Raw genomic sequence first — 23,947 nt, 5'->3', positions numbered from 1 at the left:
TTGTTATTAACAAACGAGAAATTTTGACCGTAATACGTAAATACCTGTTGCTCCGTAATTATTTAAAACTCCGGTAACCATGGAATTATACAGAAAGTGACAATAAGGTAAACAAGGATAAACGGTAAATTCAACAGGAATCGTTGAATGACGGAAAGTATTTCGAAGCTCATAACCTCGAACTATTAATTTGTTTACAAATTACAAAAACATACATTTGAGTCTGTAACTCCAAACAAGTGCTTGTGTAATCCCTGTAACCTTATTATGCACTCTTCTCGAGCAGCTTCACGTATTCCGTTAATTAACTCCTGCTCAATTTATGCCGGTGTTCAGTAGTCCATTGGTTTAATGTGTATCTTACATACGTGATAGGAATGTAGCCGGTATTTATTTGGTGTCTGGAAAAGTGTCAGTTGTTGTGCAATGTTCTGAGTGCCCCTGATAGGCTCTTTTGCAATTATGGCCAATACTTGTTTCTCTGTGTTTGGAACTCGAACATCTATTGTCGTCCACTATTTTCCTGGAATCACTCTCCTCGCCCTTTGTTGGCGTGACTCCTTTCAGCTTCTGCTATGTTACTGTAGCATTTCCCCTGAACTAATCGCATATCCGCAAATTCGTGAAAGGAAATTCAAAGTAAGTCACAGTTTGACAAATTATTGTTCTTATTGATAAGAGCTACCCACCTGTAATCATCTGTTGATGACGAAAAACATCATTGCCGTTTTGACTTTTCATCAAAAAGTTGTAGAAAATAACTTTTTGATATCAAACATTTTCGTAATTTGAAGCGAAGATTGTAATTTTTCTTTTTGAATGCTTAAGTATTCCAATATGCTACCAATTAAACATGGAACACTTTCAAATTAATGCTTAATAACAAAGTTGAAATTCGATTTTCAACTGTTAATATTTTTCTCGTACCTTCCAAGTGAGCCCCTATTACCCCTTAAAAGGAATGACGCCAATTTTGAATCACCCTGTATGTATTAGAGAGCAACTGTTATTAGATACGGCATCGGTTGATGCTTCTTCTTATGATGTGTCTTTCTAAGAATGTTAAATATTTTTTTAAAAGAGAACAATTACTGTTAGAAATTGTGAGCTAGTAAAGGCTTGAAGACGCACTCATTATTGAGCAGGAAACTCCTGCATCTCTACTGCTTGTACGGGAAGGCACCCAAGTAAAAATTGTTTTATTTCTGAAAACCGAACCGTTTATCGTTTGGTAAAAAATGGAAAATGATTGAAAACAAATATATTTTCTTCAATTATCTGGGTACACTGCAATAATCATCTTAGTGGAAGCCATTGTAGTGACCAGAACAGAAATGTATAACCGGATTTTCCGAAATCCGTGATTTTTGTAATAAAATTCTCCACTAAACCGTCACGAGCTCGCGTTACCTTGCTAAAACTCCAGGGTACCATTAGCACCTGACAAAAATCTTACAATTTTCACCTCTATAAATCTCCTGCTGAAATACTAAAACAGTTCTAGAGATAATATATGGTGCCAGCCACAGTTTGCGTTCGTTGAAGGTATGCTGCAGATCAGAAGATTTCAGTTCGCAAATGAACTTACTCAAATTGAATGAATGCAATGAGTTTCAGATTTTTAAAACCTTTTTCCAGATGGAAACTTTCAAAATGATTGTGTCCGCGTATGTACATTTTAATTTATGTTCTTATTAAAAAAATATTTGAATTTTCCGAATAATATGAATAATTTACCACTCCGCAAATTATATTTGATAAAAAATTTAAATATATTGAGTTCATTATAACACATTAAAGACTTTTCGTTATGTACAAATTGCATAACATCGTACGACTCAAATCAACAAGGGTTAAGTTTCTCTTCTCTCTAGTGATCTCTAATATCTCATTATGCAAATCTTACTTTTTGCATTGAAGTATATGTAATTTGTTTTTCGTACTAAAACAATAATACATTACTTAATTAATTCAGTAAAACTGAAAACAATGGAATTAATATATAAAAAAGAAGACAAATGTATTTCCGACTATTGACTATTAAAGATGTAAATAGTAAGCAATTAGCTCGTAGTATATATTGACTAAGTCTCAACAAATGTTAAAATAATATCAACAATCCCTCAAGTTTATAATAAATAAAAAATAATCTAACAGTAAACTGATTGATAAGAAGCAAAACAAATTTGGGTCTCTTCCTTTTCTTCATATCTAATTTCAATGTCATCTTTTGTCTTTACTCCTTTAATTATTTGCTCATTTCCTAAACATCATTTGAACAAGGAACGCCATTATCCTTGATGTTCCAACGGATATTTAACAACTTAGTTGAAAAGTTGACTTCAGTTGAAATTACTTTCTGATACTAAATGATATTGACAAGACCAAACAATAAGTTATTTAATCTTCGTTTTGTCCGCCATCTTCATGCAAACTATTTTACTATTCTTTAGAATCAAATTTATAAACCGAAATATGTTTTGAGGTTACAAAAAAAATCGCATGTCAGCACAGGTCAAAAATATCAATTAGAAATAAATACCGTATAAATGCTTAAATCGATATATCGATATCATTGAAAAGCTTCGAAAAAATACGAGTGCTATAATAGCTTATTAGCTACATAAGCGTGAGCTTTACCTCGTACAAGTTGTGTATCTCATTGGGCCTGTGTAAGATCCTTGTAAGATAGTTCGTTTATAGCTTTTATTAAGTTGTATTTTAGATTGGGGGAGAGATATCGAGCGTGTGGTCATTTTTTCTCGAAGATGTATAGTAATTTCGTGTACCATTGAATTTAGCACCCTGATTGAGGAAGCAAAACTGGCAGGACTAAATGGTTTGTTGCTGTTTATTTTTACATGCTCTAAGATAAGGTTGAATTTCAGCTGTTCTTGCAGATTTTAATTTACTATACTAAAGCTATTATGATAATAACTAAGAAGGAAGAGGATTTTTACAAGAAGACTTAAGAAAATTGCACCACCTGTTCATGATAGATTAGGTATTAATAAGCTTACAAAAACGAATGAATTTATTGAAACTATGGAGCTAGTTTATTATTTTCTATATTTTATTATTTTCTATCTATGAAGCTAGTTTCCAAAATTAGGTTTTTGAAAATGTAAGTAAGAATTATGTTTGTTACACGTTTGTGTGTAGAATTAAGTATTTTCTCACCTTAATGAGCAAAGTCAAGCATGTGATTATTCGAAATCGCCGAAAATTATCATTTTAAAATATGACGTGTGACTTACTACGACAGTAAAACACACAGTAATGCGACTTGAAAATGCAGTGAACTTGGATTATGTAAAGCACGATTTTGCTATAGGCAATTCATCAAGATATATTGAAAATATTTGAGGCCTCATTAAAAATTGAAGGGAATCACGCGCGCAGCACTCCTAATAGCAGGATGAAGGACATCACGCGCGACGTTCTCTCAATAGTTCAAAGCTTATCAAAATAACTGATATCAATAATAAACGAATAAAATAAGCCAATTGTAGTGCCTACCAATTTATATTTTTCTAACCCGCTCACTTTATAAACGATTGAACATTTCCACATTGGGGCTTCTAAATTTGAAATTCAAAATATGATTTGCTACTTAAAATATAATTCCCAAGTAACAGTTGTTAACGTGGCAACAAACCATTTGTCTTCTTTTTAGAAATTTGCAAGTGAAATTTCCATGATAAAACAAGACTTCGTGCTTGGGTCTTATATTGTTCAATTTTCCGGGAAAATTATCACCTACATCACCAATTCCGCAACGTGGGCAAGGTAAATAAAAACAAGAACATCATAACAGACTTTTTGCAGCGTTTCTGGAATCTTACATGCAATCTCAACGTTCAGCCTTAATTACAAAAGGCATGTTGATTAATTAACTGACTATAATCAGAGCTGGTGTAGCAGCATTGCTTTGATTTTTAAGCATGAACAGTTTTTGCATAGGAAACTAGTTCACATCATTTTAAATTTAATTATCGACTCCGCCAGACATACAGGGTGAATTCAGAAGCAGTTGATTAAGAGGATTAACACCTAATTAATAATAAGTAAATTTGATCGATGAGAGGTAGCTGCGCTCATGTTAATCTAAATTTTCTGGTAAATTAATCGGTCTTTACTACAACTACGCTAAAACTATTTGCTTAAATCACCTCCTTAGGTTCCAAATTGGTTGAAATGTGCAATAAAACTACAGAGAAAATAGCATTGATAGTTTTAACTTTAAAAAAATTATATTTCTGTTTTAAGTAAAGTCAGTAATAATTTTGAGTAAGAATTTTATTTAAAACTATCTCGTTTTCATGTAGCATTCAAGTCTTAATTCGTCATCTTTCTTCAATTGCGATCTAACAAAACCCATGTAATTCAAAATGTCTCCAGCTATAGAATCCATACATATACCCATAGTTGAGTTATATTTCATGAAATTTTATACGTAGGTACCATCAATAAATTTAAGTGCAAATTTAAGCAAACAGTGCTTAACGAATTTCGCAGAATTGAACGTGACTGAACTTACTAGTGAACTGAACTATTTAAGAACGCGATACAAGGCATCAAACTTTATAAATCGGTTATAAATTTTTGCTACACAAACATGATATTTAGGTGTAAAACCAGAGGTTGTTAGTGTGTCCCCATTTCCTAGAACAGGCTTAACGACTAAATTTGCAAGAAATGCGTAAACTCGACTAGCATCATTTAAATAGATTTTTTTCGCTCTGATCTCACTTACGCGCGCATAAATCTTACATTTTATTGCATATTAGAGTAAAATTTGCATAACATTTTCCGATATAACGAGGTTTCGAGCCGTTTTTAGAACATGGAAAAATCGAACTTGATTGAGCAACATTCTGTTGTTTTTTGCTTGCGATCGAGAAAAATGGCTGCAGGAAGTCGTCATACTTCAGTAAATATTTAATTTATGATCATAACGGTGGCATTTAGCATGAAAGTGGCTGTTTGAAATCGATAGAGGACTTACATGTAACGAAAATTTGAACCATAAATCATCGTCTAACAATAAGTAGGTATGTTAGGAAATTTCTTGAACAGTTTGATTTAGCACATACGAGCATGCCTATCTTTTTTTTTCAAATATCGCGTGTCTCTAAACGAGCAGCAGTTGAGTGCTTAAGTTTGCTTAAGCTCGAATTATACACAGGAATTCGCATTTTTACTCGCTTTTATGGAAGTGTCGTTGATCGTAAGAGACGGCAGCCTTTCGACAAAACTAGAAAATAACGTGCAAAGCAAAACATATTTTTAAACATTTCAAATTTACAACTTATTATTTTTAAATAGACTCAAGCAGAGTAGACGATCAACAAGAAGAACGTTTTCAATTAAAGTAAAAGCAACATTTACTTCAATATAGCTTAAAAAACGCATACATAGTAATTCGAACTTTTTGAGACTGATTAAAAATGCTTCCATTTTTAACGTTTGATGTCCTAAGTTCTTGCCATAACGGCTATTTGTGGCAAAACTGGCGAACAAATTTTTCTGTACTACATATAACATAGTTTTCACATTGCTACTAAGATATTCATGTAGTCGAATTGCTGTTAAACAATTTCATACTATAGGTACAGCTTATATACCATATATAAGATATACAGTGTGTTCAGTATGAAATGATGTACATGGGGATATTGGAAATCGTTAAAGATACAGAGTGGACCGAATGGAAAAAAAGTTGCGCAATCATCAACTTCTTTGAACTCGGAATAGCAACGGATATACAGGAAAAAAAAGAAAAAAATGCGTTTTATAAAATCCTTTATATCGTGTTTATTATAAAAGATTCAATAACGAAATTTTCAAGTTGGGGGTAAGAAATGAACGTGAATTTGAAAATAAAGTAAAAAATAGTCTAGGCCCACTATGTTCAATGAGGCCGAAGTCAACTTTTGTTTTCCTTGTGGGCACCATATTGAATTTCTGCATTTTTATATTCCCCTTTAAATATGGTCTCCAACCATGTATAACATGTTTATGTTCGGTCAATATAAATAATTAAAATTAACAAAATTAAGATTTTATGGTAGTAGGTTCATTGTTATTTCCATTAATTACTGCTTTAAATTATTATTGTTCAAATAAGCCACCGATTTCACTTTCTACCTGAATTTTGAATCATGTTCTTCAATACATAATTTTAATGTATACCAACCACGTCGATATGGAAAAGATGACTTAGAAACATTCAATGATTTTCACACAAGGTGCCCTATCATTTTTGGCTCAAGATAAGACGATTGTAGTCCTTTCATTTTAGTCCAAAATTACACAGTTGTTGAGAAGTATATTTACACAGTGTCCAGATTTAAATTAATGCACTTTTTAAGTTTGATGCAATAAGATACAAACTAATGTATTCTTAAACAAACATAATTCGACCAAGATAATTACTTAAACTTTATTTTTCACAATAACTTATTGTCAGTTTCTTTGAAAATTGGCCAAATTTATTGATTGATCGCAAATCTGTTAAATGATTTTTCCTTGTGACTTGGAAGTCTAAAAATTCCTACCTAAGCCTATTTAACAATACTATTTTATTTATAACTACAGCCTTTTAAGTCTACCATTTGGTAAAGCAAAACACCAACTTTCTCTAGGAAAATGTAATGTACGGAAAGCAATAAAACGTTTTTCCTATGGCTGCAGAAATAATTCCTAGACATTAAAATATGTAAAATTTTATGCAAATACCCCAATGAGAAGTCTGGGATACACATTGTTAAATTATTTTTTTTGATGAGTTTTAACGAAAAATTCTCTACAGGGTCAAAGTTGTGTGTTCAGTAAAGAAGAGTGCGCTCTAAATCCTGTCAAAGCTTTCTGATCATTCAGAAAATTTTGAACAGGATTTGAAAAAAGTGTTGCGAGACACATTCTGCATCGTGTTTTTCGAAAATACGTTTTTGAGAAACGCAGAATACCCTACAAATTCAGAGTTGTGCGTTCAGTAAAGAGCAGTGCGATCTAAATGCCGTTAAAACTTCGTCAAACCTTCAAAAATTCTGGCAAAACTAAACTCTTGACTTTCCTTGGCAAAACACTAGAAAACTCTAACCCATATTTTCATATCTGAAACGGTTCTTTAGAGACAAGCTTCAGATGCGCTTTGTGTTAAAATGCAAAGCCGCCCAAAGTTTGAAAATTTCTCGTGAAGGAATCAATGGTTTAATCGGAACCAAATCCACACTGCCATTCAGCTGATGCTTCTTGTATTTAATACTAGAATCCAAATTTCCATATCTTAAGCGGTTCTTTAGAGAAAAGCTTCAGAATAAAATTACAAGACTAAATGCTCTACTTGTACATGCCAACCAGGGGCAAAGTACTGCTAAACTTACCGAAAGTTGCGTAGTGCCACCTAGAAAGAAAGAAGAAAGTGTGTTTAGTACAGCAAGAAATCTGTTCAAATCTAAACTGATTTGAAATCTGCAAAGCAAAGAGGGCGAAACTTAAAGAATTCATAAAACTTCAGTTGCTTCCCAAAAAAACTCGGTCCAAGCTAACATATTTGTAGATTAGAGATCATTATTACCAGATTTTTGCAAGCTGGCGCCCCATCCTCCGTTTCCTACCCATTATTCGTCAAAAAGTTCACTACACTTTAACAGACTACCGCGCTTGCCATAAGGGCCACAATAATTATATATTTTCCATCTCAGAATGCCATTTTCACGACAAAAAAGACACCGAACTACAGAATAAACATGACTATTCAATCATTTAATTGTTTGCCCTTTCGATGATTCATGCTTTACTTGGCACTTCGATTCGATTTCAGTTTGTTTATTGTAGAAACGGTGTTTTCGCATTGCAATATTTACAAACCGAATTAATTTCGTTTTTCTTCAAATATTAACTAAACAAAAAAACCGCGAAGAAATAACTTATAAATTAAACTTTTGTTCAGCTTCCGAGCGATGATAGAAACAAACTAAACTCCAATTACAAAGTCATTTAAAAGTTCTAATTTCACGAATTATTTCAGATTTTTATTGGAGCTTAATTTTATTATCTGAGTGGCAGAATACCTAACATTTTGGCCTAATCTTGTATATCAAATTCAAATTTCGCCTTTTATTTAAAGTTTAAAAAATTCGTCTGAAGTACCTAACCAAGAGCTCAATCGGAACCAAGTTCACGCCATAACTAAGCTGATAGTTTGCCCGACAGAATACTTTTCTCGATTAATGTGGCAATTTCCAATGTGTGTGCCAGTCTCGGGCCTCGTAAAGCTTTAGTCCACCCCTGGGTCAGTGTGGGGCGCGGCGCAGTAAGACGCGATGAGTTATAACTCATTAGCGCACAGAGCAACAACAACTCAAAAGCCCAACACAGCACATTGTTACCCATGCCTAGTCTGAAGGGAAAAACTGAAACTCTTAAAATTCTTTAGCAAGCCAGTTACATAATATCGTAGATTTTTACTGTGGGTTCAAGAGGCCAAGCTGCTATAAAAATAACAAAGGGATACTAATTTTTATTCCATCGTTCGAAAATAAAACACGCAGTTGGAATTTGCTGAAACACGGTTTCAAATAAATGGTTTTGCATAAAGAAATGTTGAAGTGCAGTTCTGAGTTGCACTCGAAGTCTGTAACATTTGTCGGAACATTTCTGGGCGCGGAACACCGATTTCGAAAACGTAAATATGATCGGGGCACACGCGTTCATGTCCAAACATAAATCCAACAAAGTCCTGGCCGATTGGTTCGTCTGCAATCATACATGCGGCGGTTCGATGTCGCACTTTATCTTTCTCCTTTGGCGGTCGTCTAACAACTCCCATAAAAGTGCCTGGCTCGGCAAAAATACGACAACGAAGGGAATTTCGATCATATGACGACTTTTCGACTCCACAATTTAAATGACAAGTTGAACTCTCGGGAGTTGTACATTAAGGAGTTTATTTTCATGTGCTTGCTATTCCATCTAAAGGTGGTGCTAATGAGCGACGACCCAATTAAGCTTAAGGAAATTATTAGATACAATTACTTGTCGCTCGGCTTGCCCTTAAGTTAGAGCTCCCGAAAAACGAAGACTAGTTCATGCAAATAATTCAAACTTTTGGTTTGGTTGCTTTTTAGAGTCTCGAGTAACCGAAGCCACCGGATTATATTAGGAGAAATCGAAAGAGAACAGTTCGCAATAATACATAGAAACGTGATAAATTATATCGATCAGTAACCCTTCAGTTTAACAATTCTGCGTGTGTTATTGAAAGTATTTTGAAAAAAATTGTTCATTGTTCAATTTAAAAATTGATTTATCTTTAACATTATTCTCACTAAGCTTTAATTTAATGACAGAAAAAGAAAAACTCACATTTATGATGTCATTAGAACAGTTTAATTCAGTCAATTATTTCCTTTTCTTTATTTTATTTGTTATTATTTACTTTTCCTACATTAACGACTTTGAGTTGTCGATATTTGCAAATGTTTTTAATATATTATTCTTTCACTGAGTCCACTGTTAGCTATTCGTTTGCCGTCGAGCAGTTATTTCAAGTCAGTTCTTCACTGAAAAATTTCAGATAAATATTATAGCAGAAATTGGCGCTCGAAAACCAAATAAAGAAAATTTATAAAGAGCTGGATATCGCTATACTAGCGATGGAAAGAGTTTAATTAGCTCGATCAACTTTTCAAAATATCTTCTATTAATTATACCGCACCATACCGAATTTCACATTTGCCACGAGAAAAATGTTAAATATATTGATATCAAAAAGAAAGATTATCGAAGACGTTTTGCCAAAAGACAATATGTTTATTTAGAAATACTTTTACTGAGGCTTGGGCGGTAAGAAGTAAATTAATACGAGAAATTATTTTGGAAGAACCAGAACAGAAGAACAGTTCACAATCCGATTTAACATAGATTAGATAGACAGGAAGTTTTAGTGGTTTGCTGGTATCAAAAAAGCTGCTATATGACACTAAATTATTTAAAAACTAGTAACGGAAAAAAAATAATCAATGTAAGGGAATTATTAAGATATCAGATTTTTTCTTTCCTGGATTTCAGTCAAAATGTGAAATAAAATGGTTCATATCGTTTATTTCATATTACGTTTCGGCGGGCCAACAGCACCATCATCAGATTTAAAATTCAAAACAAACCCATAATTGGTAAACAATTGATTCTTTATAGCCTTGGCTATCTTCAAAACTTCACATTTGTTTGAATTATTATCTACATTTTGAGCGATTTATAATAACAATTACACGTAGTCAGGAAAATAAATCAAAATAATTATTAAGATAATTAAGGGGTATTGCCGCAGTAGTAGTAGCATAGAAGCTATGATAAGATAACTGAGACTCAAGAACACATTTCTCCTGTATAATTTCATAAACTAAACTTTTGGTAAGAAACTTACCAGAGGACGGTATAGAAGACACAAATCAATGCAGCACATGCTCACTAGAAAACTTAATTTTAAAATACATAATAATTAAGGTCAGTAAAAATTGGGCTTAATGTGCAAGCTCCATGCAAGCAAATGTTGAGAAAACTGTGCAATATCTTTAATTTCTTCAGCACTTAGATTTTTTCATAAAAAATGTCATCTAACTTGAAAACTGGTGAGAAACGCCACAATTATTGTTTTTGCTGTTATCTGTAATTTTTTTTTTCAAAAATTACCTATTAGGAATATGTGTTGATATTAACAGGTCACTTGAACTTGTTCTTCAATTGCTGTTACGGAATATTATTCAGAGTGTCGTAATGTAGGCAATAATCGCAGTATAGGAATCTTGAGGCGTTTCTATGCGTACGATAGCGATGAGTTATTGTTGTTAACTCAAGCTTATTACGTATTTTAAAAAGACAAGAACAGTTTGATAATGAATGCATACTTTAATAGGAGTGCATAAAGTATAAGCTTAAAAGCAAGATAATAGATATACAGCAGACGATGAAGAAACACAAAAGAACAACAATTATTCGCAAAGCTAAAACCCAATTACTGTATGAAGTAGACAAACAGAGCTTCTGATTAGCAAGCACACATCTTCATATTCGCAGAAAAAATTTAATTACATAAATTTGCTTCAATTACAAGATTAAACAGTAGACTTGATGTACCTACTAAAGGTTTTGATTCACCTGGGATAACAAATTTAGCATGTAGGCCAAATAGCGCCCTAGAAAGTAAAAATTTGGGTCAAAATAGCTATGATACTAATAATAATTCGAAATGGGTTTGAAACAGAAAAGTGTGATAGAAGCAATTTGAATTTTGATGCGTCGTATTGTTTAGTATTGGGCTTCTTTCAATTCAAAAGTTGCATGGTTGGTGTATGTGATTAGCTCAAGGCAGACAAGCAGGCAGCGGATGACCAATATTATCTTGTAATCTATATGGTTTTGTTATTTATATACTTTTCAAATAGGAAAACGTACAAAACGAACCACTGCTGATATCGCGTTATCCCTAATTTTCACATAAACTTGGAGAAAATCTACACGTGCGTAATAGAGACATGCAGGTTAGTTTACAGGTTAGTTTACTTATTTAGCATTCGCCTATCCTTTAAGATATGATCGCTGAGCTCATTTGCATGTGTGTAATATTGATATTATATTGCGCACATGCACATCTACCAGAACATTAAATTAAGAAAATTGTACTTGTACCTCTCGTACGCTTAAAGATTAGACCTTAATGTTCACATTTCGATTTGACTGATTTTTTTTCAAAAAACTTTATGAATGCATAACTATGATGTGCAGTGCTGTTTCGTAAATTTACTTATCAAGATGGGAAGATATTTTTCGTAGTAGCATATTTATAACGTCGATCTTTTTTAGATGTGAATTAAAGTCTGTTGCATTTTCCATAAATGTCTTCGTTTCAACTGATAAAAACTCAACAATCACAAATTAACGTCTTCATAGAATATAGATGCTTCAGTAGAGCAAATCAATGTCCAAGTTATGCTTTCATGAAATATGTTTATATGTAGGCGCATTTATAAGCCTGGCTCGACTTGTAATTCCGAGGTAATCTTCTATTGTTTGATCTAATAGAAATATGTTATTCGCTTTTGGAAATTTTGCCTAATTGACAATATTTGTGGCATTCTTTGTTTTCTGAAACAGCTGGTTTCTTGTGGAGTTTCTTCTATGGCTACTCTTCCTATTCTCTGCGACTAAATTGTCTACACATTTTTTTGGATGCGAAAGGAAAAAGTTTACCGTCCGATCGACATTTCAAGACCAGATACAATAGAAAATTATTAAACAAGTCTTCGCAACGTTTGAACATCAGATTACTCTATTACGCAATATAGGTGGGTCTTAATATTCCTCTCCATTTAATCGTAAATTCTTAAATATTCTCGAGTATGTAAGGCCTTATAGGACATTAATTGATTAGGTACTTCATACATTTTAAGTGCAATAAATATAGTTAATTAATGTAACCATTTCTATCTGTTTATTGAATTAACTAGCTAATCAAGGTAATAAATTCATGAACACATCATTCATTTGAGAGTACTTAAAGCCAACCAAAGAAACACCGTGTGAAAAGTATTCGCTAATCACTTCAAGTCATGTAAGGTAAAGTAAATATACTTTGTAGAGGATTTTTACTGTTTTCGGTGTCGCTTTGTTTCCAAGTTGTATCAAGAAACACCGTTGGTTTCATGAAATCAATGTCACGACATATTTTTCAAGAGAACATTGCCACTAATTGATTTTTGTCTAAAGTACTAATCGCCATTTCAATTACTTTTATTCGTTATTTCAAATTGGCTTCATTCCTCTAGGTATGTAGCAGGCTTTTAAATAAATATAGAAACTTTTTGGTGGGTGCAATAACGTAAAAAAGATGTAAAACAATTGGTGCAATAATGCATATGCTAGTTAAGTAAAGCGTGAAACCTCGAAAATAATATATTTAGCTTTATAGAAACCGCTTAGTGAGATAATGGAATCAATTACCCGCCTTCTAACCACACGTATAAGCCATCTCGTAATATACCGGCATATATCACATGTGCAGTCCATTCTTCCATCTTCAAGCGATGGAGCAAAATAGCGGAAACAGTCGATTTATGAACACCGGCCCCTCAGGGGCCACCTGAAATAATTACTGCGGTGATTTAATGCTGTTATCATCCTCTGGAGCTAATTTCAGGAGCTCTGCCCAGATTCCTGTACGCCAAGAAGAGGCACGTCTTAAATACGTTAGCTCTTTGCAGCTGCTGTTTTGTTGCCGTGGGACTTTTTCAGTGGATAACATTTAACATATTTGCAATTATGTGCAGAGTAATGCAGAAAGTAATGAGGAGTTGTCACAGTAGGGTAGGAGTGATGGCTCTAGTTGTTTCGTGTCAAAATGATTGCTAACTATATTTAACTTGTAGTAAAAATGCTTAATTTTATGGTGTTTGTTGAAAATTTAGCTTGTTGAATTTTAGTCAGCGTTTTTATGATGGAATATTTATAAGAAAAACGAAAACTTGCCTTTTGAAATCGCTGACTATCTACCTCAGTTTCTTACAATACAGTCGCAAAATGTCCAAACATTTTAAATTTGAATTTATTTTGCAGTTTTTTTTAATATGTATGGAAAAGTCAACATATTCCTTAAGGCGTTTGATATTCATCGAGCATTTTCGTGAGTTTTTTTAGACACCTTGTTTCACGCTGTTGAAAATAGTATTTGGAAAAGGTACATATTGAAAGCAATAGGCGTTTGTATCGCAATTTTCAAATGAGGTTTGCAATAAATATTGTTATCAAAATTCGTTGTTGAGATGCTGCATCACCCGCTCGGTCATTCCGAAAACTTTCCTGCTTTAATATCTTTCTTGCAATTAAATTAAATGGGAAGGGAAGTCAAGTGGCACATGGTTTTAGAGGGCGTTCAATTCTCTTTACACTACTTTGTTGCTTTTTGTTCAGAGGTTTTCGAATACTCGCATTTCAAAGTTGAGGAGAAATTTCTACAATAAAACCCATGGAATCTACTTACGCACTATCTTATAAGTTGTTCAAAATGTTGCCTATTTTACTATAAACAATAATAAAGTCTATTTTCGAAGCCTTCCTAGCATTGTTAAAACACTCTCGGATATATCGATTGGCAGAAGGCGATCAATTGAATGGCCTCCAAGATCACCGGATTGAACACCCTTAGACTTCTTTCTTTGGGGACATCTGAAGTCCATTGTTTATAAAACTGCTGATATTGATTATCTTAAAACAAAAATTGTAGCAGAATGCCGGTCAATTCCCGGTGAAGTTTTCCGCAATGTTAGGGAAGAGTTTAAAAACAGAACTTATTACTGCTTACAGGAAAATTGACAACATTTGAACAACTTATAAGATAGCGCGTAAGTATATGACATAGGTTTTATTGTAGAAATTTATCTTCAGCAAATAAAAAGTAATTTTTGTCGATGTAAAGTAATCAATAAATAAGAAATAAGATCAAAATTAAAAAGAAGAAATCAATGTTTAAACTAGATTTTCTTCCTGTCATTTAACGATTTTAACAGTGTAACCTACTCTTCTAATAATTTGCATTACAAGGAGACCCAATACAGTTGTTTTTGTGTAAACACTAACCAGAATCCAGTATCTGGATGTACGCAAGTTTAATTGTTTCTACAACTTTGAAACGCGATTATTTGAAAACCGCTCTCCAAAAAGCAACAACGCAGCAAAGAATGAAAAGAGAATTGAACGCCCTTTAAAACGATGTGCGACTTGACCCCCTTTCCCATTTAATGTTCTAAGGGTGGCATCCATCCGTCTTAGGGGGTTGAAACAGGGACGCTAAAAATATTTATTTAAAGTGTTTTCCTTCCCATTAAAATCTACAGGCCTTTCCGTTTTTCATATTTTCAACTGCAAGAAAGATATATTTTAAGGGTGGGAAGTTTTCAAATTGACACCCCTTATACAAGTTCACTGGTAATAGTCAATGTGGTCCAAATAATATTGTAAAGTTGAATATACTTCCCTTATCGGTCTTTTTCGAAAAACTTTTCCATATTTGTAAGTAAATGTAAGTTTCAGTAAACAAAATCAAATTTATTAGTATTGCAGAAACTATAAAATTCTGATTAAATAAAAAGGACTATTTCGAAACTATAGATTACCTACTAAAACACGGTATAATTTAGAGATTAAGTGAAATATTTCCTACGGGTAAACACTTTTCTAGGAATTATGAGTGAGTTAATGAGAGAAGTTAATACGTTTACCGAAACATATGTGATAATTTGAAAATAATAAAAAAAGTTATTTTTATATCTGCGAAAATACATATTTCTTGGTAACAAGTTTTTAGTAAGTAGCGCACCTCTGAGGTAAATAAAATTCTTATTTGACTGGCAACGAGCTGATCAGACTCAAGTTACTGAATGAAAAGCATCAGAAAATGTTTGGATTTAAATTATTTATTATAAAATGTTTATTTATTGTAGTTATATTAATTTACTTTATTTATTAAATTATTATTTATTTACCTTAACAAGCACTGTGCGTAAGAAACAGTTACTTGTTAAAAAATATTATGAAAGAAGCTTTCATAAAATTGCGTTTAAAAACCAGGACGCTGAAAATACATTGACAAATTTGCAATAGTTACAGATATGCGTTTAATAAATTATAATGTTATAATTGAACTCCAAGTGTAACTACTGAAACAGTTAATTTTGATGCCATGGAACTTCCTTCGCTCAAGTATTTTTTGGAAAGTTGTATTTTCAGCATTTTTTAAAGCAGAACTCTCATTGCATTTCAAAATTATTTTTGTACAAGCAGCAAGCATTGTGGTCAGTTTTGTATTATTTTTATTAAATTTTATATTTTTTCAGGCTGCTCTTGTTTTGTCGCTTAAATTTTAACATTTGGAAACCCAGAAATGTTGTAAATTTGCTGATTCTTATATGAAAAATAAAATGTATTTTTAAAATCCCGAATTCAAAATATTTCATCGATGATTATAATACATATAGTACATAACATAAAATACATAAATTAATGTGGAATTATTTTACTTTCAGCCTCGCTATGCTCCGTCAGAATAGACTGTTTTAGAGCTATGCTAGCAAGTGTATAACTATATTTTTTTGAAAACGTAGTCGCTTATACTTACGTTCGTTCGAGTTTTCAACGGACAAATATTTTCTGGTTTAATATATCATCTTTCATCTTTTGAGACATTTACTGTGCACTGTTTCTACACATTCAGAGTTTTAGATTTAATTTGCTTTGTAACTTTAAACTAAAAATAAGTTTAATAATACTCAACAAGATTTACTAAACATTTCCGCAATTACTTCACCAATGCTTGCTACTCCTGCTTTAATTGAGTAGTATTATTTGCAGGATGACCTAGACTGACACCAAAATTTTCACCACCGCAGTAAAATGTAGAATAACCACAGACAATAATTCAAACGCAACAAGAAACCTTACACAAACCAATACCAATAAAGTTTCATTGAAATTGCCAAGTTATACCGAACGATGCTATCTCAAATCAAAATCACGATTCGTCCTGGCTCCGGCTTTCATTCAACTTGAAATAAATTCGAATCAAAGAGTACATGCCGCTAAAATAGCTAAAAAGTGCAAAACGAATGCACCAGTAATGCGAAAAAAACTGTCAGCACAAGAAAAACCCATGTAATGCGTTCAATGAAAGCATTCACTAACGAAGAATCCAACATAAAAAAATCGCTCTATGGTGCATGAGATTGAAAAGTTTTATGGTGCGTTGTTTGCTGGTCAATATGACATTAAAGTGCAAAGAGATAATCGATTATTACTAATTGAAACTGACCGCGCTCAACTTTTATTCGAAACCACTACAGTTCTCTGTTCATTCTCATAGGAATAGTGTAAAATTAAAAGCTATTGTCATTTGAAAATTCGAATTTTACCACCCGACCTGTCTGTATCTTTTGAGTACGTGTTTTCTTCTTCGTCTATTAATAACAAAATCAAGAAACAAGAACAGGTTTCATCAGGAAGTGGGAGAACTGGTAGTAGTACATTCCTAGTCGAGTTGAAAAAGAGTACTCGGAGAAGTTCACCTTCGACATAGAACGTGATGTTTCTGGATCTTAAAGGAGTGTATAGAAGTTACTTGGAGATTAGAAAATGTAAATAAGTGCATCCGTGATAGAATTAAAAGTATATTGTAGAAACGCATTTAAATAGACTGATAGCGATGAAGCTCAGAGTTGAGTGAGTTACAGATGAAAAGATGGAAAACCAGAAATATCGACATCAATAATAAACTCACAAAGAACGGCGCAAGAAAAAAATAAATTTTATATTGTACAGAATTGCCCAACAAAATAATAACTGCTCCTAAGTAGTATAAAAGTATCATAACTATTAAACTATTGGGTAATAATGTTGTTGTGCACCATCGAGAAACTATTCACCAAAATGATATGAAATGTTCTTGAGCAAAGTACGAGTGTTGTATCAAGCTGACAAAGGCGTTTGGCAAAGTTTATAATCAATTGTAAACATAATCATAAACCTGGAACATTAGAGTAATAATACATAGATCAAATTAGACTATAACAAACATTCTGATTTTTTTTTAATACTTTGTTGGGCTAGGCCTGGGTCACTCAGTGAATTTTTGGGAGTTAGCGCAGTGCGGCCGGCGCAGTAACTCAGTTTCATTGTTGTGAAAATGTTGATGACTTTTTTTACTTTTTTTTTAAAGACGATTTATTAATAATATTTTGAAAATGTCGTAAAATTTCAGAATTTTCCAGTTTTAGCCAAGTTACTAACAACAGCGAACAGAATATATATGACAGAATATTTTGAAATCTCCTCACCGCCTTTCCTCTGAAAACTGTAGAATTTGTAAAAAAAAGCGGTTTTTTTAGTTCTGACTGGATTTTTTTTGCTTTACTTTCTACTCCGAAAACGCTCTATTTTGTAGAGTTTTACTTTTAAAATACTGACAATCTGGAGGACTTTTTCTCGAAAAATTACAAGATTAATTTATAGCTTTGAAAAAATTTAGAAAAACTTTTTTCATTGTCGAATTCGGGACAAAAATTTAAATTATTTCCAACCGTTTTTCCCTGAAACCTTTAAGGTTTCCTCCAAAACCGATCACAAAACCAAAAGTTTTTAATAGAAAAAGCAAACAAGCATTATTTTCTGATTATTTGCTTGTTTTTTGACAATAATGGAGTGTTTTCAGTCAAAAATGACAAAATTAATTTTGCTAGATAATTAGCCCCAATTAGTACAAATACCGCGACAAAAATATACAAAGCGATCTGCAGACTCCTCTTGGACTACGGACATATACTCATCGCCAACGGAACAGAAAGGACAAAACGATACGTACAAACAACAGAACAAATTGCACTAAGACTAATAACACGAATAAGACACCCCCGAAACCCACTGCACAACCCTTCCAACCAACTACTATACGAACGCACAAACATGACAAAAATTTCGGAAAGACTAATACACTTACAGACAAAATGGACAAACAACCCCCACAACTGGACCATACTGGATCCCCTTTGCCTCACAAGACCGACAAAACACTCCCGTTTTCGTTCCCCAACAGATACTTTACTAGAACACCTACAAACGCAACTGAACTAAGGACTAAGATATGTTTGTTTTGTAAGCCAAGAATTTTTAATTTTTATTTTTTTATAGCTGACTAATTTATACGAGTGTTAGGAATAGAAATTAATTTTAGAATAAGCTAGGCTAAGACATATGTACTAAACAAGGGCAGAAAGACCGACTGGGTCGATAGCCTTTTTCTGTAGGAAATAAAGATTATTTATATTTATATATTTTAGCCCCATTCATCGGTTAGCAGGGAAATTTAGAAAAGCCATTTCAGCTTCGAATTTGGCGCAAAAACCAAATAATTTGATTCAGTTTTTTACAGAAAGTAATTAGGACTATCTTAAAAAACGACGATGAAGATTTCTAAAGTTCCTTTAAATTTTCAGGTCATTCCATATTTCACAAAGTTTCCTTAAAGCAAATTATTTCTTCGCAAAACTCGCATTATTTTTTAGTTTTACTTAAAATACTGGCAACTTTAAGGTATTTTCTGTGAGAAATTACAAGATAATTTTTATTGAAACACTCGCCTCCTTAACCGCTTTGCAAAAATGTTTTTTATGGAAAAATTATGGACAAAACCCTAATACACAATTATTTCTAGGTCTTTTTCCAAAAATATTTCTCCGAAATGAAAATAATCATTTATTTGTAAAACTCTTAAAAACTGGAGTTTCTTCACTTTTACACTGTCTCTAAACAGAAAAACTGCGTTTTGCCTAACGTTTTACTGTAAAATACTGACCAACTGAATCTTTTGTGCAAAAAAATTAACAGACCGATTTTACAAAAAAAAATCGTCGTCTCTCGTTGGACTCAGTTCTGTTGCTGGGAAAATCTAGATTACTTTTTTTTATTTGTTTCAACAAATTAGTAAAACATTACTCAGAAAAAATGTTAATAATCCTTTTTTAGATGTGAAATTTCCAGTCTCGGGTCTGGTAAAGCTTTAACAAATGAATTATAACTCATTAACCGATGAGTTATAACTCGTTAACTCAGAGACTGGCAACAACTCAATAGCGCAACTCAACACAGTATTACTCAGGCCTATGTTGGGCTAATACGACTATGGTCAAATTTTCGCAAACTTTTCTCTTGGGCTGCTGTCATCGTTAATCGGTTTACTTTTCAAAAACCCAGTAAAAAGTAACATAAGTTCGAACAAAGACACAAAAGAACACAACACTTAACAAATTCTGCAAATATGTCAAGAAGGGTTTGTTTCACTTACTAATATTTTCTTTACTTTTGTTTTTGCAATGGAAGGAAAAAATCGTATAGGAATCGTATCAAAAAATACTGGCAACTTTTCGGTTTTTACATGCCCTGCGCGAAACTGGAAAAAAACCAAAATTAGCTTGTTCGATTATTTTAATTTTAATTTTTAATTAATTAATTTATTTGAAACCGTTTAACAGTGGCATTAAAATTTACAATATTAAATAAAAAATCTTTGTCCTTTCCTATGATAATTGCATCTGGGTAGCATCATACCTGCCTCACTGAATTATTGCTTTATTCAGGCGGAAAACTAGTTTTAGCCATCAATCGTCAATTGAATAATAATTGTTTTAGATTTGCGTGTTCGTAAAACGACATAAAACAAGTCTAATCCATATATCACTATTTTAAAAGCACAAAAGCAGTGGGAGATCTTTTTGATACTCGGCATAAAACCTAATAGAGCATCCAGTTTTAATTCACAGAAGGGAGTGCTGCAATTTGTACACGGAATTTTATGGCTTTTTGATACTGACAACTCTATTGGTGAATTGTAAATGTGTCAAGTATCTGCAGATACTTAAATATACGCATAAAACATTTTTTTTAAATTTAATTCATTCTTGCAGCAGATACAGATGATTGCTGTCAGTTGGCAGTTTTTCAAAATATCTTTAAGCTTAACAATTGGCTCTTAAGACAATTAGGAACATTGATTGTTAATGTTATATTGTTATTTATTGTTTTTATTTGTATGTATGAAGCCATATGGACGAACCATCTATTTCCATAACAAACAAATTATACCTATAGTGACGACAAATGCAATTCTAAACTGCTCAAAAAATGGAGGTTGCACATACAAATTTTGACTAATTTTGGAACTGGATAAATTCTGATTGCTGCGAGATAATTTATTTCTGTTTGAAGCGTTATTTAATGCAATTAGTTCTCCATCAGTGCGTATTTTTGCATAAAATTCCACGTGCTCTCAGTTGGATAAAAACAGTTTTTTTGCATTTCAACACTTCAGGCATTAAGATAGACCTAATACCTCGAAAAGGGCACTCGAATTTTTCTCACATCTCTCTGCTTATTTACATTTATTTATATCTTGCATCGATTTTTTTGCTCCTGAATCGATTAGCAAAATCTAAAGCTCATTCATCTTGAAGCTAAAACTTTGCAGTCGAGTTGAGAAAAAAATTAGTATACAGGATTGCATGAATGAACAAAATACCTGAAAGTAAACTTCACTTATTTGAAAATCTTCCAGAATGACAAAATTTCGGGGCTATTCTGATTTGCATAATATTTTATCCAACCCTGTATATCGAATTTGCGTTCTAAATAGTTTATGAAGTTTCAGCTTCAACAGGTGGTCGGACCAAAAGCACAAATGCTTCATCTGAGAAACCTCAGTTTTGATACCACAATGTTAATAAATAGAACAGGATGGCATAAAAATAAAAAAACTGTTTCAAGCCATTTCGTTTATATATAAACTTATAAACGTCTAATTTGATATAAACTATAAAAGGTGTCGATTTGAAATAAAAGCGGTTGCCAATTTGAACGAATCTTTTTCGCACAATTGAAAATATTTTTCTAGCTATCAATAAATTTTACTAACGACTTTTTGATCTCAAACTTCCTTAAATATTTACTGTATGATGCAAATTTAAAGAAAAACAAATTTCTTCATATGTAACATGTAAATTGATCAACAAAACATTTCCATTATCAATTATATATTTTTAAATAATGCACTTAATTTGCGCACATTCATTACAAATAGAATATGATAAACCGCCAGTAAGAACGAGGTAATTAGTTGGTACCAGATTTACCTTTAATGGTACCTATTATAACTTAATTGTTACTGCTGTTAGAATATCGCTCTCTATAAGAAATATGGTAATTCCCTGTTAAGCTTGATCTATTGTATTGTAATGCTCCAATGCGCCCTTTGTTGGAAACTAATTCAATCACTGTAAGGCATTGTATGCAAGCCAATGGCCTTTTTGTAAGATTAGAAAAATCTTCTGGTTTTCATAGTGGCGCTATCAATAGATGCACTTCCGACTTGTTAATAATAGAGCTAAAATTTGCACTCTTAGTGATTTTAACTTCTTAAGGATTAGCTCTTTGAATCCTAGACGATTATCTTTATCATTCCACTGTTTACTTTATATAGACCGCTATTTTTTTTTCTTATAACATCTCTTCCATATCTTATATTGTAGCGCTCTTTCAATTAATTTTATTGGGGTCGATGGCTTTAACTTCTGTGAAAAGAGCAGAATGCTGTTAGTTCTATTCTTGATAAACAATCAAAAGTATCAAATTTTAACAATGATATGTTCGCACAGGTCCATGCCCTCTAAGTTAATCAGATGAAGAAGATCTTAGATACTACCGAAGATTCTACCTTTATCTTCTAGGTCCTTTTAACGCACGGAGTGCCGATTAGTTCCGGTCGGGCGCTCCTTTTCTATAACATTACCATGACAGCCATCGATGCGAGTATATCTTCTTTTTTCCGATTGCGAAGCACTCCTGAATCCATAACTAATAATAAAACTGCATGTTTCAGATGAGAATGACTTTACATTTTTTAGGCCTTAGCAATAGATGGCGAATAATCTTGAAAAAGCAGCTGAGTAAAGTAGAGGACTAATGAATTTATCGCCGAAATAATGCAAATAGTGATACCGGGAAAACAAAAATTTATGAAATAAAATTACTTCGGACAAAAAACATATGGAACAAAATTAAAGGGTTTATTAATATTTATTATAACTAGGGAACTGCAATATTAAAAAATGTTTAAACCAGTAGGTGATCAAATCAGTAAGATAATCAAAAACATTTAAAAACGGGCGCGGCCTGGTTCTGATAGTATAGTAAGTCAAACCATTAAGTACTTTCCTGCACCTACTAGAACCTTTGAAACACATCATTAATCTTGTTTTCATTGTGGGAAATATTCCGAGAACAGATACAGATTTACAGAAGACAAAAGGTATAAATAATCATATGAGCAATTTTGTTAACATTTCCTTGCACACAAGTTAAATGCTTAAACAGAATCACTTTGGGTTTCCATCAGGTCTTAGTACGTCTGGTGCAGTTTACAAGTTTTTTTTAATTATTGCATAAACCTTGAAAAATATGAAAAAATGCAACACAGTATTCTAGGACTTTGCAATGGGATTTCGTTTTCGCGTATACATTAAATTCCTCACAAATCTTGACTCGGGAACGGAACTAGATTGTGATATGCTGATGATACAGTCATAATATATTGCGTTCATGTTTTAGAGCTTTTAGTATACTGTTAAGTTGACATTAGTAGTTTTACAGGGTGATTCAAAATTGGCGTCATTCCTTTTAAGGGGTGATAGAGGCTCCCTTGGGGAGAACGAGAAAAATATGTATAGAAAATTTTTTTTCCGCAAATTTCTACAAGGTGTTAACAGTTGAAGATCGAATTTCAACTTTGTTATTAAGCATTATTTTGAAATTGTTCCATGTTTAATTGGTAACATATTGGAATACTTAAACATTCAAAAAGAAAAATTACTATCTTGGCTTCAAGTGACGAAAATGTTTGATATCAAAAAAGTTCTCTTCTACAATTTTTTGATGAAAAGTCACAGCGACAATGATGTTTTTTGTCATTAACAGATAGTTACAGGTGAATAGCTCTTGTCAATAATAACAATGATTTGTCAAACTGTGACTTACTTTGAAGTTCCTCTCACGAATTTGAGGATATGCGATTAGTTCAGGGAAAATGCTACAGTATAATAGCAAAAGCTGAAAGAACTCACGCCAACAAAGGGCGAGGAGAGTGGCTCCAGGAAGATACTGGACGACAATCAATGTTCGGGTTCCAGGCACAGAGGAACAAGTATTGAGCATAACCGAATCAGGGCCTTCCAGGGGCACTCAGAGCACAATAACTGACACTGTCCCAAGCACCAAATAAATACCGAGGACGGGCTACATTCCTACCTCGTTTGTACGTTACACACAGCACAATGAGATACCAATGGAGCAGGAG

At 32.8% G+C, this 23,947-nt stretch overlaps 1 long non-coding RNA gene across 1 annotated transcript in view; it reads left to right on the top strand.

Moving 5' to 3' along the window:
* LOC125503502 overlaps nt 1–23,947 on the top strand; it is a 137,057-nt gene that overhangs the window by 26,092 nt on the left and 87,018 nt on the right. The gene's annotated exons all lie outside the window — the stretch shown is intronic.

This window comes from Dendroctonus ponderosae, unplaced genomic scaffold (assembly GCF_020466585.1).
Source record: "Dendroctonus ponderosae isolate FM_Combo_2020 unplaced genomic scaffold, Dpon_F_20191213v2 Dpon_F_20191213_2, whole genome shotgun sequence".
Classification (NCBI taxonomy): Eukaryota; Metazoa; Arthropoda; class Insecta; order Coleoptera; family Curculionidae; genus Dendroctonus; species Dendroctonus ponderosae.
Note: the sequence above shows the minus strand (reverse complement) of the source record. Positions and strands in the feature narration are given on the sequence as shown.